The following is a 10,344-nucleotide window of genomic DNA, read 5'->3' as shown; positions in this document are numbered from 1 at the left end:
TTCTCTTGATAGGCCACTCAATGTGTTAATTTTTGGATTAGGCCCTGTTGATAATCTAAAATTCTCTGGATCGCCTGTCTTTACCAGTCTGTTATGATACAGGAGATGTTTTCCCTTGTTCCTCTTCCCATATCTAGAGTTGCTCTTTATTAACTTGTTGATGCATACTTAAGTATGTATCAACCCATACATGCTCATACCATTCATGTAGCCTCTTTCAAGTCAAATCATTCCAAACATAACCTTCCAGTTTTTTACAACTCTATCTAGTCATTTGTATCTATTTTATAAGAAAAAGACAGAAACTTAATGCATTATATACACCAGTAAAAGATGCTAGGAGGCCTCAGTCTAATGCATTTTTTTTTTTTAAGGGCCTTAGAAACCAGTTAAAATCCCAGCCATTCTTCCTGCTTCATTCTGTTCTGATTCCTTTGAGATGTGAAAAGCTTTGGAAGGAGTGTTTAATTTAATCTGAACCTACCAGATATTTATCATCCTGTGTAAATGCAGGTCTGAGAGGTAGAATTCGATGTGTATAAAACGGAAAAGCGTAAATGTAGAGACATTATTGGAAATTGGGAGAGGCACGTGACCAGAGAGGAATCACAGTGGATCAACAGCATCTCCTTCACAAATGAGGACAAGCTTATCTTGATAATGACATTAACAGTGAGGCGTTAAACTGTTACTGTGAAAAATTATTAACGAAATGGATGGAGGAAAAGTTTTCATGATAGAACACATCTTTCAAATAGCCTGTAAATTTCAGATGAATGTTTCATTATTTGAAATTTAGAGTTTATTGCTTAGAAGTTTTGCAGACTATTCAAAGACTCCCGCTATTCCTGCAGGCACTGGCTAGATCGCCTTCTGATTCATGCACTTGGGTCACACTTAACAAGACTTAGCCACAACCTTTGTTGGAGAATGTTCTACAACATATTGTGCTAACCAGCTACAGATCTGACGAGAAACATTCCCTCTCACATACGGGAGAGCACAATTGTCTTCACATTTTTCCTGCTTAGTTAGAACTCTGGGTCATAGTCCATGTCTCCTCAGACTGTGGTAATTAATTTGAATCTGAAACTAAGCTTTATTGTAGGGATATTGTTTGCAAGTGTGAATCTATGGTTTTCTTGGGGATAGAGAGAGTGGGGGAAATTACTGAGTCTGAATGACTAGAGTGTAGACAGTACCAGCAGGGAAGCAAAGCCTCTACAGAAAGGCTACTAAAAGGCAGAGGGAAGTGTGAGGGGACAAGTGTGACACCATTTGGCTTCTGTTCCATAGATTTGAAAATTAAATGACTCTAGCAATGTGACTTTGAATCAGTTTCCTGTTTTTCTCTCATGAGAGCCAAGTAAGGGCTTTAACTCATAGAGCAAGCATCCTTGTGATATACAGTATGAGAACCAGTAGAATGTTTTACCTGGAGTAGAGAAACTTGAGAATATCCATAGAAATCTGGAATCAAATACAGATAAAAGCCACTGGAGCTTGAGGGCACTGAGGGTGCTTCCCACAGGGGATGTGGGGGTTGGTTAAGGGGAGCCTACATGACTTGAGGTCCTCAGCCCCACCATCTGAATCACAAAAGGGGGGAAAAAGCTTTGAAATAACAGTAATCAAAACTTGCTTAGTGCTTTATAGTTTACAAAGCGATCTTCCATACAACCCCCCAAACCCCTCTAATTTAGGTAGTGCTTTAGTATTTATTATTTCCAACTTATGGGTAAAACCATGAGATTGAGAGAAGATAATACAGTTCCTCAAAACTTTTACTAGGACCCAGGCCTCTTTTTATACTTTCCACTATACCCTTCGCTGTATAGCCATGCCATTGGTTCAGTGTTAGACTAACGTATAGAAAGTGTTTCATATGAAGTATATCTCTGTAGATTAGTGATAGGAGTCTATTAATAAATTGAATAAACATGTCAAAGTCAGAAGCTCACTCTTTGAAAAAAGAAATATTTGGTTGTCCATCTGCCCCCCAACGCCCCGCCGTCCACCTTCAAGCTCACTATATTTAACACTGGATTTCATCTGCCATCTAGTGGAATTTTGATAAACCACATGTAAAAACTAAGGAGTCATTCCCTCCAGTAGACTGTCCAATGTACTTCTGAAATTTCATCAAATTTTTTATGTTCACCTTATACTTTTAAAGCACTTGTATGTGAAGATTATTTCCTATATCAAAAATTAGTAAGTGTTCTCTCACCTTGAATTTTTGTACAACCTAGTTCTTGACTACTAATATCTTATGTGACCTAGGATAATTATCTCTCTCCTTACTTTATTTAACTTTTTTTTTGACTCTCCATTTACTCTTCTACAAAATGAGGTTAAAATCCCTGTCAGCTATAAAATTCAATGGCACTATGCTACATTTTGACTTAATAACAGTAAAAAATCAGTATGTTTTTAAAAAATTTGTTGATACTCTTCCCCTATTCCCATACCTAACTCTACCCTACCTTTACTCAGATAATTCCTACAGATCAGTGAGCTATTAGAAGACCAGAATTATGTGGAAAATCAACAAGTGATGTTTTAAAAGATGGTTAATGTATGTCACATATGTCATGGGAAAGAGGAAAACAATACCCACTGAGAGAACCATTGAACCTACATAATTAACTTACATAGATAAAATATTTTAAAATTTTATTTAATCATTACATAAAATTTCATTTTATCTTCACAACAGCTCTGTGAGGACTTTGGAAATGGTATTGTTATCATTCTTTGCCAATGAATAAACAAAGGAACAGAAATATTTAGACGATCAATCTCACAAAGGCAGGCGGTTGTAGAAAATGAATTAAACTCAAATCTGTGCTACTCCCTGCAGAGTAGCAGCTTCAGGATCACCTGGGAGAACTTCCCTGGTGTCACAATGGTTAGGCATCTGCCTGCCAATGCAGGGGACACGGGTTCAAGCCCTGGTCCAGGAAGATCCCACGTGCTGCAGAGCAACTAAGCCTGTGTGCCACAACTACTGAGCCTGTTCTCTAGAGCCCGTGAGCTACAACTACTGAGCCCACATGCTGCAACTACTGAAGCACAGGTGCCGTGCTCCACACCAAGGGAACCCACTGCAATGAGAAGCCTGCGTACCACAATGAAGAGTAGCTCCTGCTCACCACAACTAGAGAAAGCCCGCACGCAGCAACAAAGAACCAATACAGCCAAAAAAAGAGATCACCTGGGAGCTTGTGAGAAATGCAGACTCTGAACCCACATCCTAGACCTAAAGAATCAGAATCTGCATCCTCCCAAGATCCCTAGGTGATGTGATGCTCATTAAAGTTTGAGAAACACCAAACTAACCCATGAACCATTTATCAGACCAAGATGTCTTTCCAGGGCATGTAAGGAAGCCATGTGGTCTTTGAGGACTATTTGAATCAGTTTTAGTCTGGACAAAAGCTTAAATATGGGAAAATACTGTCTCGAGTGAGAGGGCAAATTTCAAAATAGTCAAATCTCATCAGATATGTAAAATAATAAAATGCTTTGAATTATTTGGTTTTTTATTATTAAAAAAATTTTATTGGGCTTCCCTGGTGGCGCAGTGGTTGAGAGTCCACCTGCCGACGCAGGGGACACGGGTTCGTGCACCGGTCCGGGAAGATCCCACATGCCGCGGAGCGGCTAGGCCCGTGAGCCATGGCCACAGACCCTGCGCGTCCGGAGCCTGTGCTCCGCAATGGGAGAGGCCACAACAGTGAGAGGCCCGCGTACTGCAAAAAAAAAAAAAAATTATTGAAGTATAGTTGATGTACAGTTTTACATAATTTATAGGTGTACAATATAGTGATTCACAGTTTCTGAAGGCTATATTCCATTTATAGTTATTATAAAGTATTGGCTATATTCCCTGTGTTGTACAATATGTCCTTGTAGCTTATTTTATACATAATACTTTGTACCTCTTACTCTCCTACCCCTATATTGACCCTCCCCGCTCCCTCACCCCACTGTTAACCACCAGTTTATTCTCTATATCTGTGGGTCTGCTTCTTTTTTTTGGTTATATTTCTTAGTCTGTTGTATTATTTGGATTCCACATATAAGTGATATTGTACAGTATTTGTCTTTCTCTGTCTGACTTATTTCACTTAGCCTAATGTCCTCCAAGTCCATCCATGTTGCTCCAAATGGAAAAATTCCATTCTTTTTCCTGGCTGAGTATCTTTTCGAATTAGTGGTCTTGTTATTTTTGGGTATATACCCAGGAGTGGAATTGCTGGGTTATATGGTAGTACTATTTTTAATTTTTTGAGAAGGTTCCATAATGTTTTCCACAGGGGCTGTACCAATTTACATTCACACCAACAGTGCACTAAGGTTCCCTTTTCTCTGCATCCTTGCCAACATCTGTTATTTGTGTTCTTTTTGATGATAGCTGTTCTGAGAGGTGTGAGGTGTTATCTCATTGTGGCTTTAATTTGCATTTCCCTGATGGTTATCAATGTCAAGTATCTTTTCATATGTGCCTGTTGGCCATTTGCGTATCCTCTTTGGAAAAATGTCTATTCATGTCTTCTGCCCATTTTTGAGTTATTTGGTATTTTTTGGATGCTGAATTGTATTAGCTATTGATATATTTTTGATATTAACCCCTTGTCAGTCATATGATTTGCAAATTTTTCTCCCATTTGTTGTAGGTTGCCTTTTTGTTTTGTCTGTGGTTACCTTTGCTGTGCAAAAGCTTTTAAGTTTAATTAGGTGCCATTTGTTCATTTTTGCTTTTATTTCCTTGGTATTAGGAGACAGATCCAAAAAAATATTAGTATGATTTATGTCAAAGAGTGTTCTGCCTATGTTTTCCTCTAGAAGTTTTATGGTTTCTGACCTTTATTTTAGGTCTTTAATGCATTTTTAGTTTATTTTTGTTTATGGAGTTAGAGAATGTTCTAATTTCATTCTTTTATGTTTAGCTGTCTGGTTTTCTCAACAACACTTATTGAACAGACTGTCTTTTCTCCATTGTATATTTTTGCCTCCTTTGTCATACATTAATTGCCCATAAGTACCCACATTTGTTTCTGGTTTCCCTGTTCCATTCCATTGATCTGTGTCTGTTTTTGTGCCATAACATGTTTTGATTACTGTAGCTTTGTAGTATTGTCTGAAGTCTAGAAGGGGTATGCTTCCAGCTTTGTTCCTTATCCTTAAGATTGCTTTGGCAATTCTTGGCCTTCTATGTTTTCATACACATTTTAAAATTATTTTTTCTAGTTATGTGAAAATGCCGTTAGTATTTTGGTAGAGATTGCATTGAATCTGTAGACTCCCTTGGGTAATACAGTTATTTTTCCAATCCAAGAACACAGTATATCTTTCCATCTGTTTGTTCATCAGTGTCTTACAGTTTTCAGGGTACAGGTCTTTTGCCTCCTTAGGTACAGTTATTCCTAGGTATTTTATTCTTTTTGATGTGATGGTAAATTGGATTGTTTTCCTAATTTCTCTTTCTGATAGTTCATTGTTAGTGTATAGAAATGCAACAGATTTATATATATTAATTTTGCATCCTGCAACTTTACCAAATTCATTGATGAGCTCTTATAGTTTTCTGGTAGTATCTTTAGGATTTTTTAATATATAGTATCATATCATCTGCAGATAGTTATAGTTTTACTTCTTCCTTTCCAGTGTGCATTTCTTTTTATTTCTTTTTCTTGTCTGATTACTGTGGGTAGAACTTCCAATACTATGTTGAATAAAAGTGGTGAAAGTGTGTATCCTTGTCTTCTTCCTAATTCTAGAGGAAATGCTTTCAGTTTTTCACTGTTGAGTATGATGTTAGTGTGGGTTTGTTATATATGGCCTTTGTTATGTTAAGGTATGTTTCTTCTATGCCCACGTTCTGGAGAATTTTAACCATAAATGGATGTTGAACTTTGTCTAAAGTTTTTTCTGCATCTGTTGAGATGATCATATGGTTTTTATTTTTCAATTTGTTAATGTGGTATATCACGTTGACTGATTTGTTGATATTGGAAAAGCCTTGCGTCCTTGGGATAAATCCCACTGCATCACAGTGTATGATCCTTCAGTGGATTTGATTTGCCAGTATTTTGTTAAGGATTTTTGCATCTTTGTTCATCAGTGATATTGGCCTGTAATTTTGTTTTTTTGTAATACCTTTGTGTGGTTTTGATGTCAGGGTGATTCTGACCTTCTAGAATGAGTTCACAAGTGTTCCTCCTCTGCACTAATTTTGGAATCATTTCAGAAGGACAACTGCTAACTTTTCTCTAAATGTTTGATAGAATTTACCTGTGAAGCTCTCTGGTCCTGGACTTTTGATTGTTGGGAGTTTTTAAATTACTGATTCAATTTTATTACTGGTAATTGGTCTTTTCATATTTTCTATTTCTTCCTGGTTCAGTCTTGGGAGAATGTATCTTTCTAAGAATTTGTCCATTTCTTCTAGGTTATCCATTTTATTGGCATATAATTGTTCATAGTAGTCTCTTATGATCCTTTGTATTTCCTTTTTAAGATTTTTTTGATGCAGACCATTTTTTAAGTCTTTATTGAATTTGTTACAGTATTGCTTCTGTTTTATGTTTTTTGTTTTTTTGGCCATGAGGCATGTGGGATCTTAGCTCCCCAACCAGAGATTGAACCTTCACCCCCTGCATTGGAAGGCAAAGTCTTAACCACTGGACCACCAGGGAAGTCCTGATCCTTTGTATCTCTATGGTGTCAGTTGTAACTTCTTTTTCATTTCTGATTTTATGGATTTAGGCCCTCTCTCTTTTTTTTCCTTGATGAGTCTGGCTAAAGGTTTATCAATGTTGTTTATCTTTTCAAAGAACCAGCTTTTAGTTCAATTGATCTTTTGTATTTTTTTTAGTCTCTATTTCATTTATTTCTGCTCTTTATGATTTCTTTCCTTCTACTAACCTTGTGGTTTTTTTGTTCTTCTTTCTCTAATTCCTTTAGGTGTAAATTTTTCAGATTCTTTTCCCATATAGGTTATTACAGAATATTGACTGTAGTGCCCTGTGCTATACAGTAGGTCCTTGTTGATTATTGATTTTATATATAGTAGTATGTATATGTTAATCCCAAACTGCTAATTTATTCCTCCCCCCACCATTCCCCTTTGGTAACTATAAGTTTGTTTTTGAACTCTGTGAATCTGTTTCTGTTTTGTAAATAAGTCCATTTGTATCATTTTTTTAGATTCCACATATAAGGGATATCATATGATATTTATCTCTGTCTGACTTACTTCACTTAGTAAAATAATCTCTAGGTTCAACCATGTTGCTGCAAATGGCATTATTTCATTCTTTTTATGGCTGAGTATTACTCCTTTGTATATATGTACAATGTTTTCTTTATCCATTCTTCTGTTGATGGATATTTAGTTTGCTTCCTTGTCTTGAGTATTGTAAATAGTGCTGCAGTGAACACAGGGGTGCATATATCTTTTTGAATTAGACTTTTCTCTGGATATATGTCCAGGAGTGGGATTACTGGATTTTATGGTAGTTCTATTTTTAATTTTTTAAGAAACCTCCATACTGTTCTCCATAATGGTTGTACCAATTTACATTCCCACCAGCAGTGCAGGAGTGTTCCGTTTTCTCCATACTCTCTCCAGCAATTATTTTTTGTAGACATTTAGATGATGGCCATTCTGACCAGTGTGAGATGACACATCATTGTGGTTTTGATTTGTATTTCTCTAATCATTAGAGATGTTGAGCATCTTTTCACATGCTTTTTGGCCATCTGTATGTCTTTTTTGGAGAAATGTCTATTTAGATCTTCTGCCCATTTTTTGATTGGGTTGTTTGTTTTTTATGTGATATTGAGCGGCATGAGCTGTTTGTATATTTTGGAAATTAATCCCTTGTCGATCACTTTGTTTGCAAATATTTTTTTCTGTTCTGTCTGTTGTCTTCTTGTTTTGTTTATGGTTTCCTTTGCTGTGCAAATCTTTTAAGTTTAATTAGGTCCCATTTGTTTGTTTTTGTTTTTATTTTTATTACTCTAGGAGACAATTCAGAAAAGACATTGCTATGATTTACATCAAAGAGTGATCTGCCTATGTTTTTCTCTAAGAGTTTTATAGTATCTAGTCTTACATTTAGGCCTTTAATCCATTTTGATTTTATTTTTGTGTATGGTGTTAGAGAATGTTCTAGTTTCATTCTTTTACATGTACCTGTCCTGTTTTCTCAGCACCACTTATTGAAGAGACTGTCTTTTCTCCATTGTATATTCTTGCATCCTTTGTTGTAGATTAATTGACCATAGTTGTGTGGTGTTGTTTCTGGGCTTTCTGTCCTGTTCCATTGATCTGTATTTCTGTTTTTGTGCCAGTACCATACTGTTTTGATGACTGTAACTTTGTAGTACAGTCTGAAGTCAGGGAGCCTGATTCCTCCAGGTCCTTTTTTTTCCCCCTCAGGATTGGTTTGGGTATTCAGGGTGTTTTGTGTTTCCATGCAAATTTAAGAGTTTTTGCTCTAGTTCTGTGAAAAATGTCATTGTAATTTAATAGGCATTGCATTGAATCTGTAGATTGCCTTGAGTAATTTAGTCATTTTGACAATATTGATTTTTCGAACCAAAGAACATGGTATATGTTTCCATCTGTTTGTGTCATCTTCAAGTTCTTTCATCAGTATCTTATAGTGTTCAGAGTACAGGTCTTTTGCCACCTTAGGTAGGTTTATTTCTAGGTATTTTATTCTTTTGATGCCGTGGTAAATGGGGTTGTTTCCTTAATTTCTCTTTCTGATCTTTCCTTGTTAGTGTATACAAATGCAAGAGATTTCTGTGTTTTAATTCTGTATCCTTCAACTTTATCGATTTTCTCGATGAGTTCTAGTAGTTTTCTGGTAGCATGTTTAGGATTTTCTGTGTATAGTATCATGTCATCTGGAAACAGTGACAGTTTTAGATTCCTTTTATTTCTTTTTCTTCTCTGATTGCCACGGCTAGGACTTCCAAAACTATGTTGAATAAAAGTGGTGAGAGTAGACCTCTTTGTCTTGTTCCTGAACTTAGAGGAAATGCTTTCATCTTTTCACCATTGAGTATGTTGTTAACTGTATTTTTGATGTATATGGCTTTTATTATGTTGAGGTAGGTTCCCTCTATGCCCACTTTCTGGAGACTTTTTCTCATAAATGGGTGTTGAATTTTGTCAAAAGCTTTTTCTGCATCTGTTGAGATGATCATATGGTTTTTATTCTTCAATTTGTTAATGTGGTGTATCACACTGATTGATTTGTGGATATTGAAAAATCCTTGCATGCCTGGGATAAATCCCACTTGGTCATGGTGTATTATCCTTTTAATGTGCTGTTGGACTCAGTTTGCTAGTATTTTGTTCAGGATTTTTGCATCTATGTTCATCAGTGATATTGACCTGTAATTTTCTTTTTTTGTAGTATCTTTGTCTGATTTTGGTATTGGGGTGATGGTGGCTTCATAGCATGAGTTTGAGAATATTTCTTCCTTTGCAATTTTTTGGAATAGTTTCAGAAGGATAGGTATTAATTCTTCTTTAAATGTTTGATAGGCAAGTCTTAATTAACATTTGAGTGGTTGCTCTCTTTCATTTACTGTGGAAATGACTTTATATGCACTAACTTGTTTACTACTCAAAGGCATTCCATGATGGAGGTGCCAGTATCTTCATTTTACAGATGAGGAAACTAAGACACAGAGGAGTTAATTTTCTCAAGGTCGCACAGTATGTGGTAGGCCTGGAATTCAAACCTAGGTATCAGAACCAGATTTCTATCCATCACATAAAGAGAAAGGAGATATAGGAATTTTAAATTTATTCACAGTAGAAACCAGAACAGTTGTTACAAAAATAATAATAAAAGATCTCATTGAAGAAAGATTTTTTGAAATATTAAAAACTTGAATTTGTAAATTTCTACCCATTAAAAGAAAAGCAAATCACAATTTAATTGTCCAACAAGTGTAAGGAATACCTGAGAAGAGAGCAAATGAGTTTTGAACTAAAAGAGAGGGCCCTACTGATTGAAGATATGGTTAACACTTCTTATTTAATCATTCAGATCATATCAAGCAGAGCAGCCCCATTCAGATGGTAACATGGGCCTCTAATCCCCAAAGTCCAGAGTTCATTGTTGGTGTGGCAAAGCAATTCAGTCAGCTGAAGAAAAGCTGTTTTATGTAGTCCGAATTCAACATAACATATACTTTACAGAGCTGTGATTGGTTAGCATAATTGTAGTGTTGTAGGAAACTTTCAGGTTAACCAAGCCACTCAAAATGATTACTCGTGATACCAAGAGCTACAAAATTGAAGCACCTTCT

This window comes from Neophocaena asiaeorientalis, unplaced genomic scaffold (assembly GCF_003031525.2).
Source record: "Neophocaena asiaeorientalis asiaeorientalis breed wild unplaced genomic scaffold, Neophocaena_asiaeorientalis_V1.1 scaffold483, whole genome shotgun sequence".
In the NCBI taxonomy this organism is placed as follows: domain Eukaryota; kingdom Metazoa; phylum Chordata; class Mammalia; order Artiodactyla; family Phocoenidae; genus Neophocaena; species Neophocaena asiaeorientalis.
The sequence above is the reverse complement of the archived record's forward strand: the minus strand, read 5'-3'. Positions refer to the sequence as shown.